Source organism: Tachypleus tridentatus, chromosome 9, assembly GCF_004210375.1.
Source record: "Tachypleus tridentatus isolate NWPU-2018 chromosome 9, ASM421037v1, whole genome shotgun sequence".
NCBI lineage: Eukaryota > Metazoa > Arthropoda > Merostomata > Xiphosura > Limulidae > Tachypleus > Tachypleus tridentatus.
The window spans coordinates 129,621,518-129,637,116 of NC_134833.1; the positions used below are offsets into that span (position 1 = coordinate 129,621,518).

General features: G+C 34.6%; 1 long non-coding RNA gene across 2 annotated transcripts in view; it reads left to right on the top strand.

The window, feature by feature from the left end:
- The window catches only part of LOC143226368 (uncharacterized), a 34,085-nt gene that overhangs the window by 12,104 nt on the left and 6,382 nt on the right, over positions 1-15,599 (top strand). Inside the window, exon 3 of one of the 2 annotated variants that reach the window (XR_013014570.1) lies at positions 3,757-4,005. The exons of the other annotated variant lie outside the window; for it this stretch is intronic. This is a non-coding gene — a long non-coding RNA (uncharacterized LOC143226368). Of the gene's footprint in view, positions 1-3,756; positions 4,006-15,599 lie in introns of those variants that run through there. 2 annotated transcript variants of the gene reach the window in all.

The following is a 15,599-nucleotide window of genomic DNA, read 5'->3' on the forward strand; positions in this document are numbered from 1 at the left end:
TATATCCATTTTACTCCCTGAAGTGTTATTTGAAACTTTAAAAAATTATATCATTGTTATTATCTTCCAAATCTCTAGAGATTATCTGAAAATAGTTTTTATTTTAAACACTTCTAAATGACGCATTTATAAAGTATCGAAGTGTTATTGCTTTATCCCTTATCAGCAATGTAAACAAAACAGGATAAAAAGAGACAAAATGAATTTGACATTGAAGAGAATGATATAATGTCTTTTTAGACCAGTACACTGTGTTATTTTGCCCGGAGTTTTCAGTGTATTACGTATTATAATTTACCTCGTACGAGTCTCCGATTTATTATGTTATGTGTTACGATTTCAAATAGCCTGAAACTTTAATTTTAATTTAGAAGTTAATTGAATGTCTTTATGTCCTTTAAAGTTGGCACATCTAGAGGTCTTCACTTTCTTATAAGCACACCATTAAAATATATATATATATGCATTTAGAAATTTCTTCAATCCATTCTTCGGGAGTGCATATTTAAATATATAGTGAAGAGGTCTGCTGACCCTTTTCTTGCTCGTTGAACAGTTCATTTTTAGTAGAATGAACTTCGCCAGGTGAACCAAATCCCTTACGTACATCGTTGTCATTCACCAAGGAATTGTTAGTAGGACAGTTAGACGTCCCTAATTTAGCAGTGTAAGACTAGAGGGAAGGCAGCTAGTCATCACCAACCATCAACAACTCTTGAGCTAATTTTTTAACCAACAAATAGTGGGATTGATCGTACCATTATAACGCCTCCACGGCTGAAAAAGCGAGTATGCTTGGTGTGACGGAGATTCGAACCCGCAGGTTACGAGTCGAACGCCTTAACCACCTGGCTATATTAATTCGTAATTCAGACCTAAAATAGTTTCAGTTTCCTTTGCAATAAAGGTTGTTGATAAGTGTATCTCGAGGTATAGAGGTGTCTTTTTGTTTTGCTTTCGTAGCACAAAGCTACACAATGGGCTACCTGCACTCTGTTCATGCGAGAAATCGAACCCCGGATTTTAAGATAGTAAATCAGGAAGCTTACCAGTGACCCAGCGGGGAAAAAAAATCTGAACTGTAAGTTTTTGATTAAATAATGTTTTAGGAAGTTTAGTGTGTTTCTATATAGATGTGAAGCTTTTTGCTCTAAGGACAAAGTAGCCAGAACTCTAATCTAATGATTTATTGGTTAGCCATGACACTTCTCACATTGACTCCGTACTGTTAAACCTCATGCACTTCAAGAGAACACTTAACAAAAAATAAGCACAAAATAACTTTTTCTCACAGAAATAGTGAAAAAAAGAAAGAGATAGAAAGTGAATGATGAATTATAAAGGATTTGTTTGTTTCAAGTTTATTACAAAGCTACACAATGGGCTATCTGTGCTCTGTCCACCACGGGATTGAAACCCTGTTTCTAGCGTTGTAAGTCCATAGACATACTGTTGTGCCATTGAGGGGGTAACTTTACATATATCTCAAAAAACAAAATTTGTGAAAATAATACTTTCTTAGTGGGGGGATAATAAAAAATCGCAGTAAGCAATTGACATGTTCAGTTTCATGACAATATTTATCGGCCCGGTATGGCCAGGTGGGTTAAGGCGTTCGACTCGTAATCTGAGGATCGCGGGTTCGAATCCCGGTCGCACCAAACATGCTCGCCATTTCAGCCGTGGGGGCGTTATAATGTGACGGTCAATCCTACTATATAGGTAAAAGAGCAGCCCAAGAGTTGGCGGTGGATGGTGATGACTAGCTCCTTCCCTTTAGTCTTACACTGCTAAATTAGGAACGGCTAACGCATATAGCTCTCGTATAGCTTTGCGCGAAATTCAAAACAAACTAAACCACATATAAACGAAACACTTTTAACTATATTTTGCACTTTTGACGGTTTTCAAAAAGTAATTTTATTATTTCACATTATTTGACGATAACCACAAAGTGTTTCAGTAGTACACTGTCCCGCGCATGCTTAATTTCCTTTATAAAATCGCAAAATATTAAGAAACAATATTATTATTGCTTATACTTCGAGGGAAAAATAAACACAAACGACATGTGGCGATTCTAATTTATTTATTTTCCAAAACTGAAACCACCACAGTCAAACAACATTGATACCTAAAAGTGCTTCCCAACTTCACTGGTGATGGTATTTTTTTGACAAGTAAAGAGTAACTTTCTGTTCTCTGACATTCCTGCTATTCAACGCGTCGTTCTTTATTAACTAATGGTTTTCATGGTCCACTTACCGATTTGTTCAACCGTCACGTGTAAAGAGGAATTTCACTGCACCTGCCCGAGTGTGCGGATGACCTCTGAGACGCCCTCTGTGTATAAAGACACAAGCTTTTGCCTTGAACTGTCAACATGCTTGCTTTGCTTTGACAGTGTCATCGAGACAAATAACGCAACTGTAAAGTTGTCCAAAAGGAGAGCAAAAACTGACACCTGTAACCTTTCTCATGATCGTAAAGGTCACTGTACTTACAACTATTGGTATTAATACAACCCATTTATTTTGTCAACATCCAGTATATAGTTGGTAAATTGTTCACTGGTATCTTTTATTCGTGTTTTTTTTTTTTTTTCTAGGACTTATTAATGCCTCTTGTTGGGTATCTTTTTCTTTTGTTGTTGTTTTGTTTTGCCTGCCGATAATAAACCTGGATGTGGAAGTGAATAATTGGAGACTTTTTCTATGACTGTATTTTTTCACCGTGTCTAATTTTAACAAGTTTTATCTGTTTTCCCCAGACAAAGAAAAAAAGCTTTTGCTTTGTATGTTATTGTTGGGATATCTGGTTCATATATTAGAGCAAAGCTACACAAAGGCTATCTGCGCCAGCCGTTCTTAATTTCGAACTTATAGTCGAAAAGGAAGGTATCTAGCCAATAGCGTCCATTGATAACACTTTGATCACTCTAATTGAATAATTGATTTGACCGTCACTTTCATAACACATTCATGCAACAGTGTGACGAAAGAGATTTTGCGGTAGTTTCACAGTCTGGCACGTTAGCCATTAGGCCATACCCAGCACAGTTAGTAAACATGAAATGAAGAATAATTTTGAGGCTACAACTCAACTTTAGGGCGGTACATTATGGAAGATGTAAGTTCTTAGTTAAGCAGTTTCACGGATATTTAAAACTGGTTCAAATATTCTGATCCAACAAGTTCTCTCTAAAGAAGCAATATATTATTTTTGTTATAAAAAGTTTGAAAAACAAAAATAAAACCATTGAATTTAAATTTTCACTTATGAAAGAGGTGTACGTGTTTTCTTAGAGCAAAGCCACATCGGACTATCTACTGAGTCCACCGAGAGGAAACAAACCTCTGATTTTAGCGTTATAAATCCGTAGACTTACAGCTGTACCAGCGGTGAACTACAAATGAGGTTTAAGATATGTTTATAGGTTTATTTAATTTGCTTTACCTCGGTTAGAAATACATTTCTGTCAACATTAATACACGTGTTTCAAGAATCTTATAAATTGTTATTTAGGGACTGACACTTTTAATTAGTAAGTGGTGAAATAACTTCTTTAGGTTGTCATGAAAGCCAACGATTATTAGAGATTGAACATTGCTAGAGCAATCCCCTCTTGTTTTTTTCTCACTGTGGCTTTATGTGAAACGTTGTGACATTTCTTTAGAAAACCTCGCTCAGCATGTCATGTCTGCTATCCACGTCGTTTGTATCTCGCAATAATAATTTCAAAACATTTTTATGAAGGAAACGCCGTCACAACAGCCGTCATATCATATCTCCATGGAAACATATGAAGGCAATTTTTTTCAATTCGACCTTGCTGCAACCTGACACCATGTTGGGAAGGAAGCTGCAAAGAGCATTAGAAAAATGTTTTATCACAGCCGTCCGTTAAACGTACAAGATGAGTGATATTTATATTATAGTTAGACCTTTCTGACCAGTTTTAGGGAAATAATTTTTTTTTCTGAAGAATAAACAAGTCTTGATTCATTGTGGATTGTATATATATATATATATCGCAAATATTTCATTTTAATGAAACATATTAATGAAAAATAAATTTATTTCTTTTTACCCCATAAAAACTCACCTAATTAAGCGATTGATATTTAATCCCATAGATGACGTTAAACCCCAAAAAATGCTTACAATAAAATTAGGGTTACAAATGAATATTCATCATCTCTCCATTATCCTTACTGAAAAATATTGGTCATGAAAGAAAAAAAAATGTTCCTTCGATATCTTTAAAGTAGCAATATAGATCGTAAAAGAAAAGCAGTTATCTCTGTATTATCTTTACAGTTAAAATACGGGTAGTAAAATAAAAAGTTACTTGTTCGTTACTTTTCGCCAGGCATGGCCAGGTGATTAAGGCTCTCGACTCGCAATCCGAGGGTCGCGGGTTCGAATCCCCGTCGCACCAAACATGCTCGCCCTTTCAGCAGTGAGGACGTTATAATGTTACGGTCAATCCAACTATTCCTTGGTAAAAGAGTAGCCTAAGAATTGGCGGTGGGTTGTGATGACTAGCTGCCTTCCCTCTTGTCTTACGCTGCTAAATTAAGGACAGCTAGCGCAGATATCTCAAAACAAACAAACCAAACCATTACCTTTTCAGTAAAACTGCGGTTTGTACACTAAAAGTCATTATTCCTGTCTGTTAATAAACTCTGTGTTATGCGCACAACCATATAAATAACTATGGAGCGCATTTGAATTAAGCATTAACACTGTTTCTTGAAAATAAAGGCAAAAAATAAGCATGTGTAATACTAGAAAAATGCCATCAGTATACTAACAGCCAAGCAGCTAAAAGTGTTAACATACGTAGAATAAGGGACTGATCATCAATGCGCTAAAAACAAGCAGTAAAAACGTCAATATGCGTGGAATCAGAAACAGGGAAACATTATGTTAAAAATAAAAGTAGTGAAATTGTGAACATGCGTAGACTCAAAACAGGTCATCAGTGTGCTAATGAACAAGCAGTGAAAGTGTGAATATTTGGATCATCAGTGACATGAACATAGTAGGGTTGTTCTAAATTACAAAACTATTTTCTTCTTTTAAAGCAACGATTTGGTTTGTTTTGAATTTCGCGCAAAGTTACACGGGGGCTATCTGCGCTAGCCGTCCCTAATCATTTTGCAGTGCAAGACAAGAGGGAAAGCAACTAGTCATCATCATCCACCGCCAACTCTTGGGCTATTCTATTACCAACGAATAGTGAGATTGACCGAAACATTATAACGCCCTCACGGCTGAAAGAGCGAGGATGTTTGGTGGGACAAGAATTCAAACCCGCGACACTGAGATTACGAGTCGAGTGTCTTAACCACCTGGGCATGTCAGGCCTTTAAAGCAACGAACCAGTTAATAGCAAATTATTTTGTTCAGACACAGAAAATGTTATTATGGATTAGCTCTAAAACGAACAATTTTGTGGTGCTGTAGTATATTGTTTGGTGTAGTACTTTGTTTGCACGGGAGAAACGTTAGCATTGATATGAAGAATAGGACAAGCATATAAAGTAGGTGCATTTAATCTACGACATTTTAATAATTTTGTTTGCCAGGAATTATGCCCACATGAAATTAAACCTGCTGTTCATTTGTTGGCTTAAAAAAGTTTGATTATTCAGTATATTCACAGAAATATAAAACAATTCATGATACTTAACCTAACGTTTTGACAGTTTGATATATGTCTAACCCCAGAAATAGACGTAAAAACAAAATTATGAATTTTAAAAGACTTTCTGTATACAATAGTAAGTATAATTTTCTAACGTATACTTTCTCAAGCAAACATCCGTTCTTCCTTATAAATGACGAACTCGTTCTACTTTGTATCAATACTTAGAAATCATTCGTACGGTAATAACAACAGCAAAGATAAAAACAAGCAACGTCATAACAGATTGACAAACGAAACATTGAGCTCGCTATGTGTATTACATTCAAATCAAACAAGAAACTAAACAACGGATATAATGTGATCCGTATCAGAACAGGAAACGAATAAGCATGTTCAATATACACCGCATTAGAATTAAATATAAACAGCAGAAGTGCTGTGTAGCACGACAGAACATAAAAAATATATAGCGAGTGTACTGTTCACTTTATTAGAACAGAAGACAAACCAGCGAGTTTGCTCAATACCCCTTTAGAAAACACAATGAATTTTTGAGGCTACAGTGCAAGAACATCAATCAGAAAATGAACTACTGGGGTTTGAAAACAAGCTATACTAGAACAAACAATAAACAGTGGGCTTACCCTGTGTGTGTTAAAACATACAACGAGTTAGTGGAATTAAAATACACTGAAATAAAACGGAAAAAAAAAGTCAACATATTTGTTCTTTGTTGTATTAGAATAAAATTGCACCAGATAATTGTTCTTCATTATATTAGAACAGAAAAGAACGAGTGGGAACACTCCTACAGCATTAGAATAAGAAATAAACTTGAGAGTCTTTCATCACAATGAAATAGAACACAAACAAGAGAATTTCGTTACATCAAGCTAGAATTAAAAAAAAAGATTAATTACAAGGTTAGTTTGAATTAAAATAGAACAGAAGATGAACCAGATAGCTTACTGTAAACCACAAGAAGTATCCACGCTGTTTTGTGCTGTAAAATGAGGTTTACAATATATGTGTTTGTGTTATCTTATAGCAAAGTCACATCGTGCTATCTGCTAAGCCCACAGAGGGGAATCGAACTCCTGATTTGAGCGTTGTAAATCCGAAGACATACCGCTGTATTAGTGGGGGGCGTTTACAATATATATATATATGTATATCTAGAGAAAAGTGTGTGTGTTTTTCTTATAGCAAAGCCACATCGGGATATCTTCTCAGCCCACCGAGGAGAATCGAACCCCTGATCTTAGCGTTTTAAATCCGGAGACATACTGCTGTACTAGCGGGATCATCTAGAGAAAATGTATGATTTGTTTGCATTTTCAATGTCCGCTTGCAGTTGATACTTGTAACTTGAACAGCATGTTATGCAATACATGTAGCCCCCGCTAGTACAGCGATATGTCTCCGGATTTACAACTCTAAAATCAGGGGTTCGATTCTCCTCTGTGGGCACAGCAGATAGGTCGAGGTGGCTGTGCTATAAGAAAACACACACGCAACAGATGTAAAAATGATTTAGGTTCGTTAGTTTTATCAGGCGTGGTTAACTTAGCCTACAATTGATGGCTAGAGACAGGGCATCCAAATATCAACACTTGTCTTCTACACGCTTATCTTTATTCCTTACCATAGCAGGGCGGAGCGTTTTCGGCCACTTATCGCGATTCGAATCTTGGACCTTCGATTCACAGCATGGTACACTAGCCATTAGGTCAAGACCGATCTCACAAACACTCGTGTCTCATATAAAAGAATGTTTAATATGTTTCATATAGCATAATTCACTTCGGAACAAAAGACAGAAAGCTAAAATATTCAACCCAATTTACTTTATTCGTTCATATTTAAAAAAAAAAAAACTATAATTGGCAGTTAAAGATAAGATTATTTATTATATCTATGATATGAGTTGTTTTTTATATCAGTTTGAGACGTATTGCGTTCTGTTTAGCTCTTAAGACAACACATCCAGCTTTGGAGGCTTTTCTTTTCATCATGTGTTATGTCTACTTAGTTTAATGGTTTACCGAATATGTCAAATGCTCTTTTTAGTCAGGAATCAATAAAAACATGAAAACAAAATATAAAAAGAGATCAAATCAGGAAAATACCCAGTTTTTGAAATTTTAATTATTTTAGTGTTTTGCTGAAAAAAAATTAACTAAAAATATAATTAGAATTTTCTGGCTTACAGACACAAATAAGCTCCACGCGCTATTCAATAAAGCTTTGAAGACATTGGCATTGCTGGTGCGCAAAACTCGTTGATCTGGAACACTGGTTTTCGCAACTGCACGCCTCTAGTTAGTGTTATTGTATCCAGCTACACGTGTTTTAAAAAAAAATTGAACTTTGTTGGAGTTGTGGCTTTGAGGGCAAAATAATGAGAAAAGTGCTCACTAAAAATAATGAAGCGTCTGAAAAGAAAGGGATTTTATGAAATTCATAAAAAACGAAACAAAAAATTAACAAACATCCGTGTGGTATTTTGAGGCTTTGTTCTCATTTAACGCGTCTCACTGTGTGCAGTTACAAACAACGACGAAACGTTGTTTGTGTGGCATATTGTATTTGTCAAGTGCACTCCTGTTTCCAGAACTTGGAATAATAGGCTTATGTTTAAATCACAGTGCCTGATATAATAAAGTAGCACGTTACATACGTTTATAAACGTATTTTTACATTATGTTTTGTTGGAACTGAAAATTTTGGAGTATTTTGATCGTATGATCTAAACTTTGTTTCGTCTAGAGGTAAAGTTCCTTTCTAACAGAAATGTTTAATCATTTCTAAGGAGTCAAAGAAGGAGAAAATTATAATTACTTTAGGTAGTCCTATTATTCTGTAAATTTAAGCCACTGTTACATAATAGCATTACATACAAAGGCCTACTGTTCCAGATTTGAAATCAAGACAACAGACTGTCAACTCCCTCACTGACTGGTATATCTATTCCTTATTACTTTCAAATAAAGGTAATCTTACATATATCTAACACAGACATTCCATTGTACGTTTTGACCGTTTTTAATCTTTCGCTAATCTAGCTCTCAGGCTTTTTCTTACTCAAGTCGGTCAACAACAATTCTTCAATGTGATATACCATTCATTAATTAGTTTATTATTAAAATTCCTTTACTCTTTGTTTGTTTGCTTTTGAATTTCGCGGAAAGCTGCACGAGGGCTATCTGCGCTAAGTCCTTTACCTGCACCAAAGTAAATATATATATATATAAAGCTATGCCTAAGTTAGCTCATTTCACAGATGGCCTACCGTGTATTTTTGTGCTTAAAAGCAAACAAGGGAGCAAATATATAGGGTGTTACAGTTTTAGTTTCTCAGACATCAGCTTGTCAGTTTTAAGCACCAGATGAAATCTGAAACAAAATATAAAATATTAAAGAATAAACACCACAACCGAGACTGAACTTTTTCTTTTAACAACAAAGAAGTTATACGTATGTGTATTCTTTAAGATGTAGAATGGAAAATGATTGAAAGATACTAAGAATTTGTAGGTGAAACAGGATACAGCTTGCCCCTTGTTCGTGTTTTAAGTTTAAAATTACATCTGTAGTAGGTAAATAACTAATAAAATTGAAACATGTTTTTTTCCTTTTGCTTATTGCTAATTTGATCTGTGTGATGAAACTTATTTCGCCAGAGTATAAGGTTACATTACACCTGATAAACAACCAAGTAAATCCTGAACTTATTAAAAAATATGTATAAAGTATTTTGTTAATTGCGTTATACAGGGAAGCGAATCCTCGAATATTTAAAACAAAAATTAATGATTGGTAACACGCTACTTAAATACAAAAAGAGGACAGATTTCTACTGATTAGCTCAAAACCTACTCTGAAAATAGTTTTATTTACCTTCAAACTTACTTTCCAGCTTAGAACATTTAAGAAACTTCTCCAAAAAGGATTTGAAATTTTTTTTTTTAAACTTCAGTCAGCTAATTAGTTTATCTATTGAACGAGTTTTACTGAAAATATCTGTATTAGCTAATTACAAACCGTGGAACACGAATCCGTTTAAACTCAAAGCAGTCAAAGCTAGACTGTAACTGAGTCATCTTGCCCAAATCTTGTTGACGTCGTGGTATGGACCCAGACATTTATACATTGTGTCCAAGGAGCTCCATATGGAATTTAGAACAACTATTACTTTCAAAGGGCAATCTCTGACGTCTGTGGATTTTTCTTCAGTGTGATTCGCAATCTTGTTATTATGATACCTGAAATAATCCTACTTCCGGACAAAGAGTCTGGATCTGTGAAATTGCTCACGACTGCACTGGTCAAATACCACCTTAACATATCATCTACTAATAAATCTGCCGTTTTGAAACCAAATACAATTTATACTTACGTTAATACCGGTATTTCCCGATAAGCTAACAGAACAGTCACTGAAGCAGCCATACTAATATTAATGAAACAGTGGTTCATCAGTAAAGAGAACTGATACCCAGTGACATTGTTGCCAGCTCTGGTCATTTCTAAATAAGCTGTGTAGCTAATTGCAGAGACAGAAATGTTGTTTTGTGTGTTTTTTTACTTCAAGCCAGACTGATGACGTCTGCTCCTCAGTGTCTGAACATTGATAATAGTTACAAATGGTGCTCTGTGACCATTTTGGGTCAAAAGGCAGCAAAATAACAATAGGTAAATGTCAAATTGTGTAAAGCTCTCCTTCCATGTAGTGATATATCGGTATGCCTGTAGACTTACAATGATAGAAGCCGGGTTTCGATACCTATGGTGGGCAGAGCACAAATAGCCCATTGTGTAGCTTTGTGTTTAACTTCATATAAAATAAAAACAAACAAAAAAGTTACGTAAACAGTGCCTGAAGATTATATTGGGTCCAAAGGAAACGAAATGACGATTTATAAATTCCATGTTGTGCAAAAATAATAATCATATGCATGGAGTGATTTCTAGGACTTTGTCCAGAATTTAAAGTTGCCTGAAACCATGTCTATAACCACTGCATACCGGGATACAATAAAAGGAGTTGCCCCACGTCTCTATGATTTTTAATATTTGAACAGCTCTGACAGTCGAGTCTTAGAATATTTGTTCCAGAACCTTTTAAATACCTTGCCCTTCAATATTTGATACAATGTAACTTCAAGAATGTTTAGCATTAACCGTTAATATATACATGCTTATAAAGTGAAATGTTAACTAGAACGAAAGAGTAAATGGAGGAACAGTCCAAAAAATTAAACAATGACTTTTGTTTGATTGTTGTTAAGCTCAAAGTGCCACAAAGAGTTGTCTGTACTATGTCCACTATGAGTGTTTAAACCCACTATATTAGCTTTATAAGCCGACAGACTTACGTGGAGCCACTGAAGAGGGGTGGGGAACAATGGCTACATTCTAACCCATATAGCACTCTTATTGACTTTACCTTAATAATAGATTCTTTCATAAAAATAGATCTACGTAAAACTAGACTTAAAAAAAAAAAAGAGCTGGAGGAACATAGTGATAGTGTTCTAATAATTTTATCGCTAAAAACTAAATCTGCTAGAATTCGCTTAATGAACAAATTTACTCTAATATCTACTAATCTTTTTCCTACCTGAAGATATAAATGTGTACTTATTTGGAAAGCTAATGACTCTTCCAAACTTTTGGCAGCAAGAGAGTTTTATTGAAAGCTTCACTTGGCTTTCTCTTTACTTGTGAATTATTCGAGAATTTTTACAGTCAAGTTTTTACAGTGTTGGATATTTGTTTTATTGTGTTTGATATTATTATTTTTTAATAATATTTTCAACTTGAAAATCACCATGGTAAAACTACCAGATCTAAGGTTCCTAAAGTTCAGGTGTAGCCGTTCCTAATTTGAACTTTAGACCAGAGAGAAATCAACCAATTGGAAGCACTCGCCACCTAAACGGCTACTCTTATACAAGCAACATGTTTGACTATCTATCACCTTTATAATGCGCCCAGAGATGAAAACTCCGAAGCATATTCCGTGGCATTTCAGCATGATAAGAAATTTTTGAACAGAAGCTTTGAGAACTGAAAATTTTATTAAATCATCTGAATTGTATTTAAAAATAAAATATAACTCAAGGAATACGTACTATTCATGTGTCAGAATTAATCCACTGTTAATTAGAGAAAATTTTCAAAGTAGACGTAAAAATTGAGTTCTGTAGAACTCGTACAAAAGTAAGTGTTTGTTTCTGAATTTCACCCAATGTCAACATTTCATATTTATAATTGAAAACTACACCAGAACTATAGCATTGCAGTGTTTTCTTTCGGATGCAAATGTTTTAATGTTTCAAGAAATGTTTGGAATACGAAGAGTTTTGTTTTTTTGTTTTTGAATTTCAAGCAAAGCTACTCGAGGGCTATCTGCGCTAGCCGTCCCTAATTTAGTAGTGTAAGACTAGAGGGAAAATAACTAGTCATCACCACCCACTGCCAACTATTGGGCTATTCTTTTATCAACGAATAGTGGGATTGACCGTAACATTATAACGTCCCCACGGCTGGGAGGGCGAGCATGTTTGGTGCGACCAGGATTCGAACCCGCGACCCTCGGATTACGAGTCGAACGCCTTAACACACTTGGCCATGCCGGGCCCAGAATACGAAGATACACTGATGTATTTTGTAATTTTACGCATGCGTACAGAGACGAAAACGTTTTGGAATCGAAATAATAATTTTCAAATGGGGAATCTTTATTTGAATTATACTGTTTATTTCTATTTTTTGAAAATAAAAGACGCATTTATATTTCAAAATTTCCCTTGATAAATTAATATACCAATAAATTTGAATATTCTTTTTGATCACAGAACCTTTTATGAGCCATTTGCTGTTTGTTCCGCCTAGTGTTATTTCAAATGAATAATAAAGTAACAATGAGATAATGTAACAATTGCAATAATAGAAACTAAATTATACAACTCGCCCAGTTTTCCTTAAAAGAACTCTCCAATTACATATAATGAGTATTGTCTGTAACAAAAAAAAAAGACCAATGTTGTGTCGAAACATGTAGTATGTTCCCTCCAAAATAAATCACTGTATTATGTTTATAAATAGTTGTTTGTCAGCTTATTATTACTATATTAACATAAAGTGCTTTCTTACTCAGGTAAAGATAGAAGTCGCTGTATGGTTGTAAAAGTAATATATATTGTATAAGGAAAACCAATCACTGTTCCAGCTAAACGTTTTGAGAGATTTCTCCCTATCGAAAACAAATAAAAGAATGTTATTTCTCACTTTTCTTGAAAATTCAAAGATTATTTCTACACTTTATGTACTGTATTATGCCATAAACGTGATCCTGGGTCGTGTAACTCATATTTCTTGTAATACATGACTCACTTGTAAACTCAATGTTTCATTTGGAATTATTTTAGTCTGAAAACTTCGTCGGTTTACAAACCAAAATCCGGGATTTTAACAAGTTTCCTTCCGCATTTGTTGAAGAGGGATGTCCGGTCGGTGAGATACCGTTAATATTTACGTAGACTGTATGGTAGAACGTATATCACAAACAAAGGAGATCCGTTCAGCAGAGCAAATGTAAGATCTAAAGTGTTAGCGCCACTGAAAACTCCGGTTTCTTCTCTGAAAATGAAACCATGGTTCAAATTAAATTTGATACAGTACGTAGTTTACACTACAGAAGAAAAAAGACAGTAATTAGATGGCCAGTTAGTGTGATCAAAACCTAACTGTAGCGCTGTTACTAGGGTGGCGTAAGAAAACAGTGTTCTCCGTGCTCACCGTGACAAGCACTAGTGTTAATTGAGTTTCCATTTTATATGCATGTGTGTAAGTTTCGTAAGCTAAGCATTTTGTTCAAACATCACAAATAGAAGGCTCTAACTGTAAACCACTTGTTTCGTTTTTCAGTTTGTACTTCCGTTACGACCTTAGTCTCAATTGGTTTGGGGTCGACCGGCGTTTTAGTAAATCAAGAATTTTTATACTTGGATGGCTAACAGAATCGGTAACAGTACAGTACAAGTATGTTCGACCACGGGGTTTCGAACTCACGGCTTTCATATTGCGAATCGAGAACCCACCAAACCCATAACCATTAACACTAACAACAAAATTGATTTGAAATCAGTGACGTTCGAGTGAAAGGTTATTTTACTAGTAGTTCTTGTAACTTCAAAATTTTTTAATCAATTTTTAGAAAAACTACCATGGATAGAAATATGTTAAACCTTCTATACAAATACTGAATAATAGCCTATTTTTAAATGGGTTTTACGTACAAGATTTCTCCTAGTTTTCTTGTTTTTGTTTTACTTTTTATATAGACTGTCACTACAAAAAAAAATATTAATTTATGCATTTCTAATGTATTCGTAAACCTAGATTTAGGGAAGTACTATCTCCGAAGTTATAACTATAGATAAAATAGTATTCACAATCCCAGCTTTACTACTTTAGCAAAATCTTAGATATTTAACACCCCATATTAGTCTTAATTCACTTTTGAAATTTTTTGTGCTTTTTTATTTGATTTGTCATTTGGACTAATAATTCTAAATTTTCATGGCATGTGTAATTTAACTGTATAATTATTGTTTTTAATATTCATTAAGTTAAGGAGGTTTCCAGTGTTATTCAAGACTAATATTTTTATTAGAGGAAAATAAAGATCAGCACTGAAATGTGTCATCAAACTAATTATCTACATCCTTCAACGTCAATTAAATCAATTAAGAACAAGGATATTACGAAAGTTTCTAATATATTTTTGTTAATTATTATACGATAGTTGCCGGTACTTTCTATTGTTGACTTTCCAAGACACCTGACTGGCTAACTAAAGACGATGACGTCAGTGAGGAAGTCACGTTCACTATGCTTCACTTGAAACGATAAGATCACGCGTTTGTTTGATAAATGTCCCATTTTCAAGGATGCTTTGGTGAAGAAGTTAATGCTATTTGTTCTTAAGTGATAAATTATGTGTGATTTGTTAAGCGACCCTTGGAGCAACGTACTGATGGACGCAGTTTTGGATTGGCTATGCATGATACACGTTTTGATATACATTTGTGAAAACCATTTAGTTAACATGAAAAATATAGCTTTTGTTTCTGATATATATGGGTTATACAATGTTACTGCTGTTTGTAATGAGATATAACTTTAATACATTAATTGTTTGTTTGTAATTAAGCACAAAGCTACACCATGGGTATCGAAACCCGGTTTCTAGCGGTCTGAATCCACAGACATACTGCTGTGCCATGGGGGGGGGGGGTAATATCTTCCTACATTTGTTCCACGTAGTTTACGTAAGTACAAGATTATATACATGCAAGCTATTATTAGGATTCGTCGCTCGCTCTCAAACATTGGCACAAGGTATCAGTTGTAAAAAAAGTAGTAGAACTTATCTCAGCCAACGTAGAATTTATTTCATCCAAACCGTCATAAGAGGTATCAGTTGTCAGATATGTATGGAACATACCTTAACCAGACCAATAAGAAGATTACCGGTTAGTGTTAACAATGTAAAATCTAGTCTCATATTTTCTATTTGCCACATTTAGAGCAAGCCCTAAACAGAAATTCTCATACAATCAGATTGTTAGGGTTAACAATGAAAAATTTGGTTTCGCTCTCAGTCTTTCCGTTTGTCTCGTCCAAGCAAATAATTTAACGTTTTTTACACTTCATTCAGGATCCAAAAAGTACACTGTTTCCCATCCCTGAACGATGTAGTCTTGAAATTAAACGTTTTCAGTTGGATTAAAATCGTTCTTCGCTTATATTTGATATTTAATTATCGTGATTTTATTTCCAGACATATTTCGTTGACCAAATACTGTAGCAACTTGGAAACAGCACTTGATTTTTTCTAAGTTGCTTAATATGTCGAGAAATGTTTGTATTT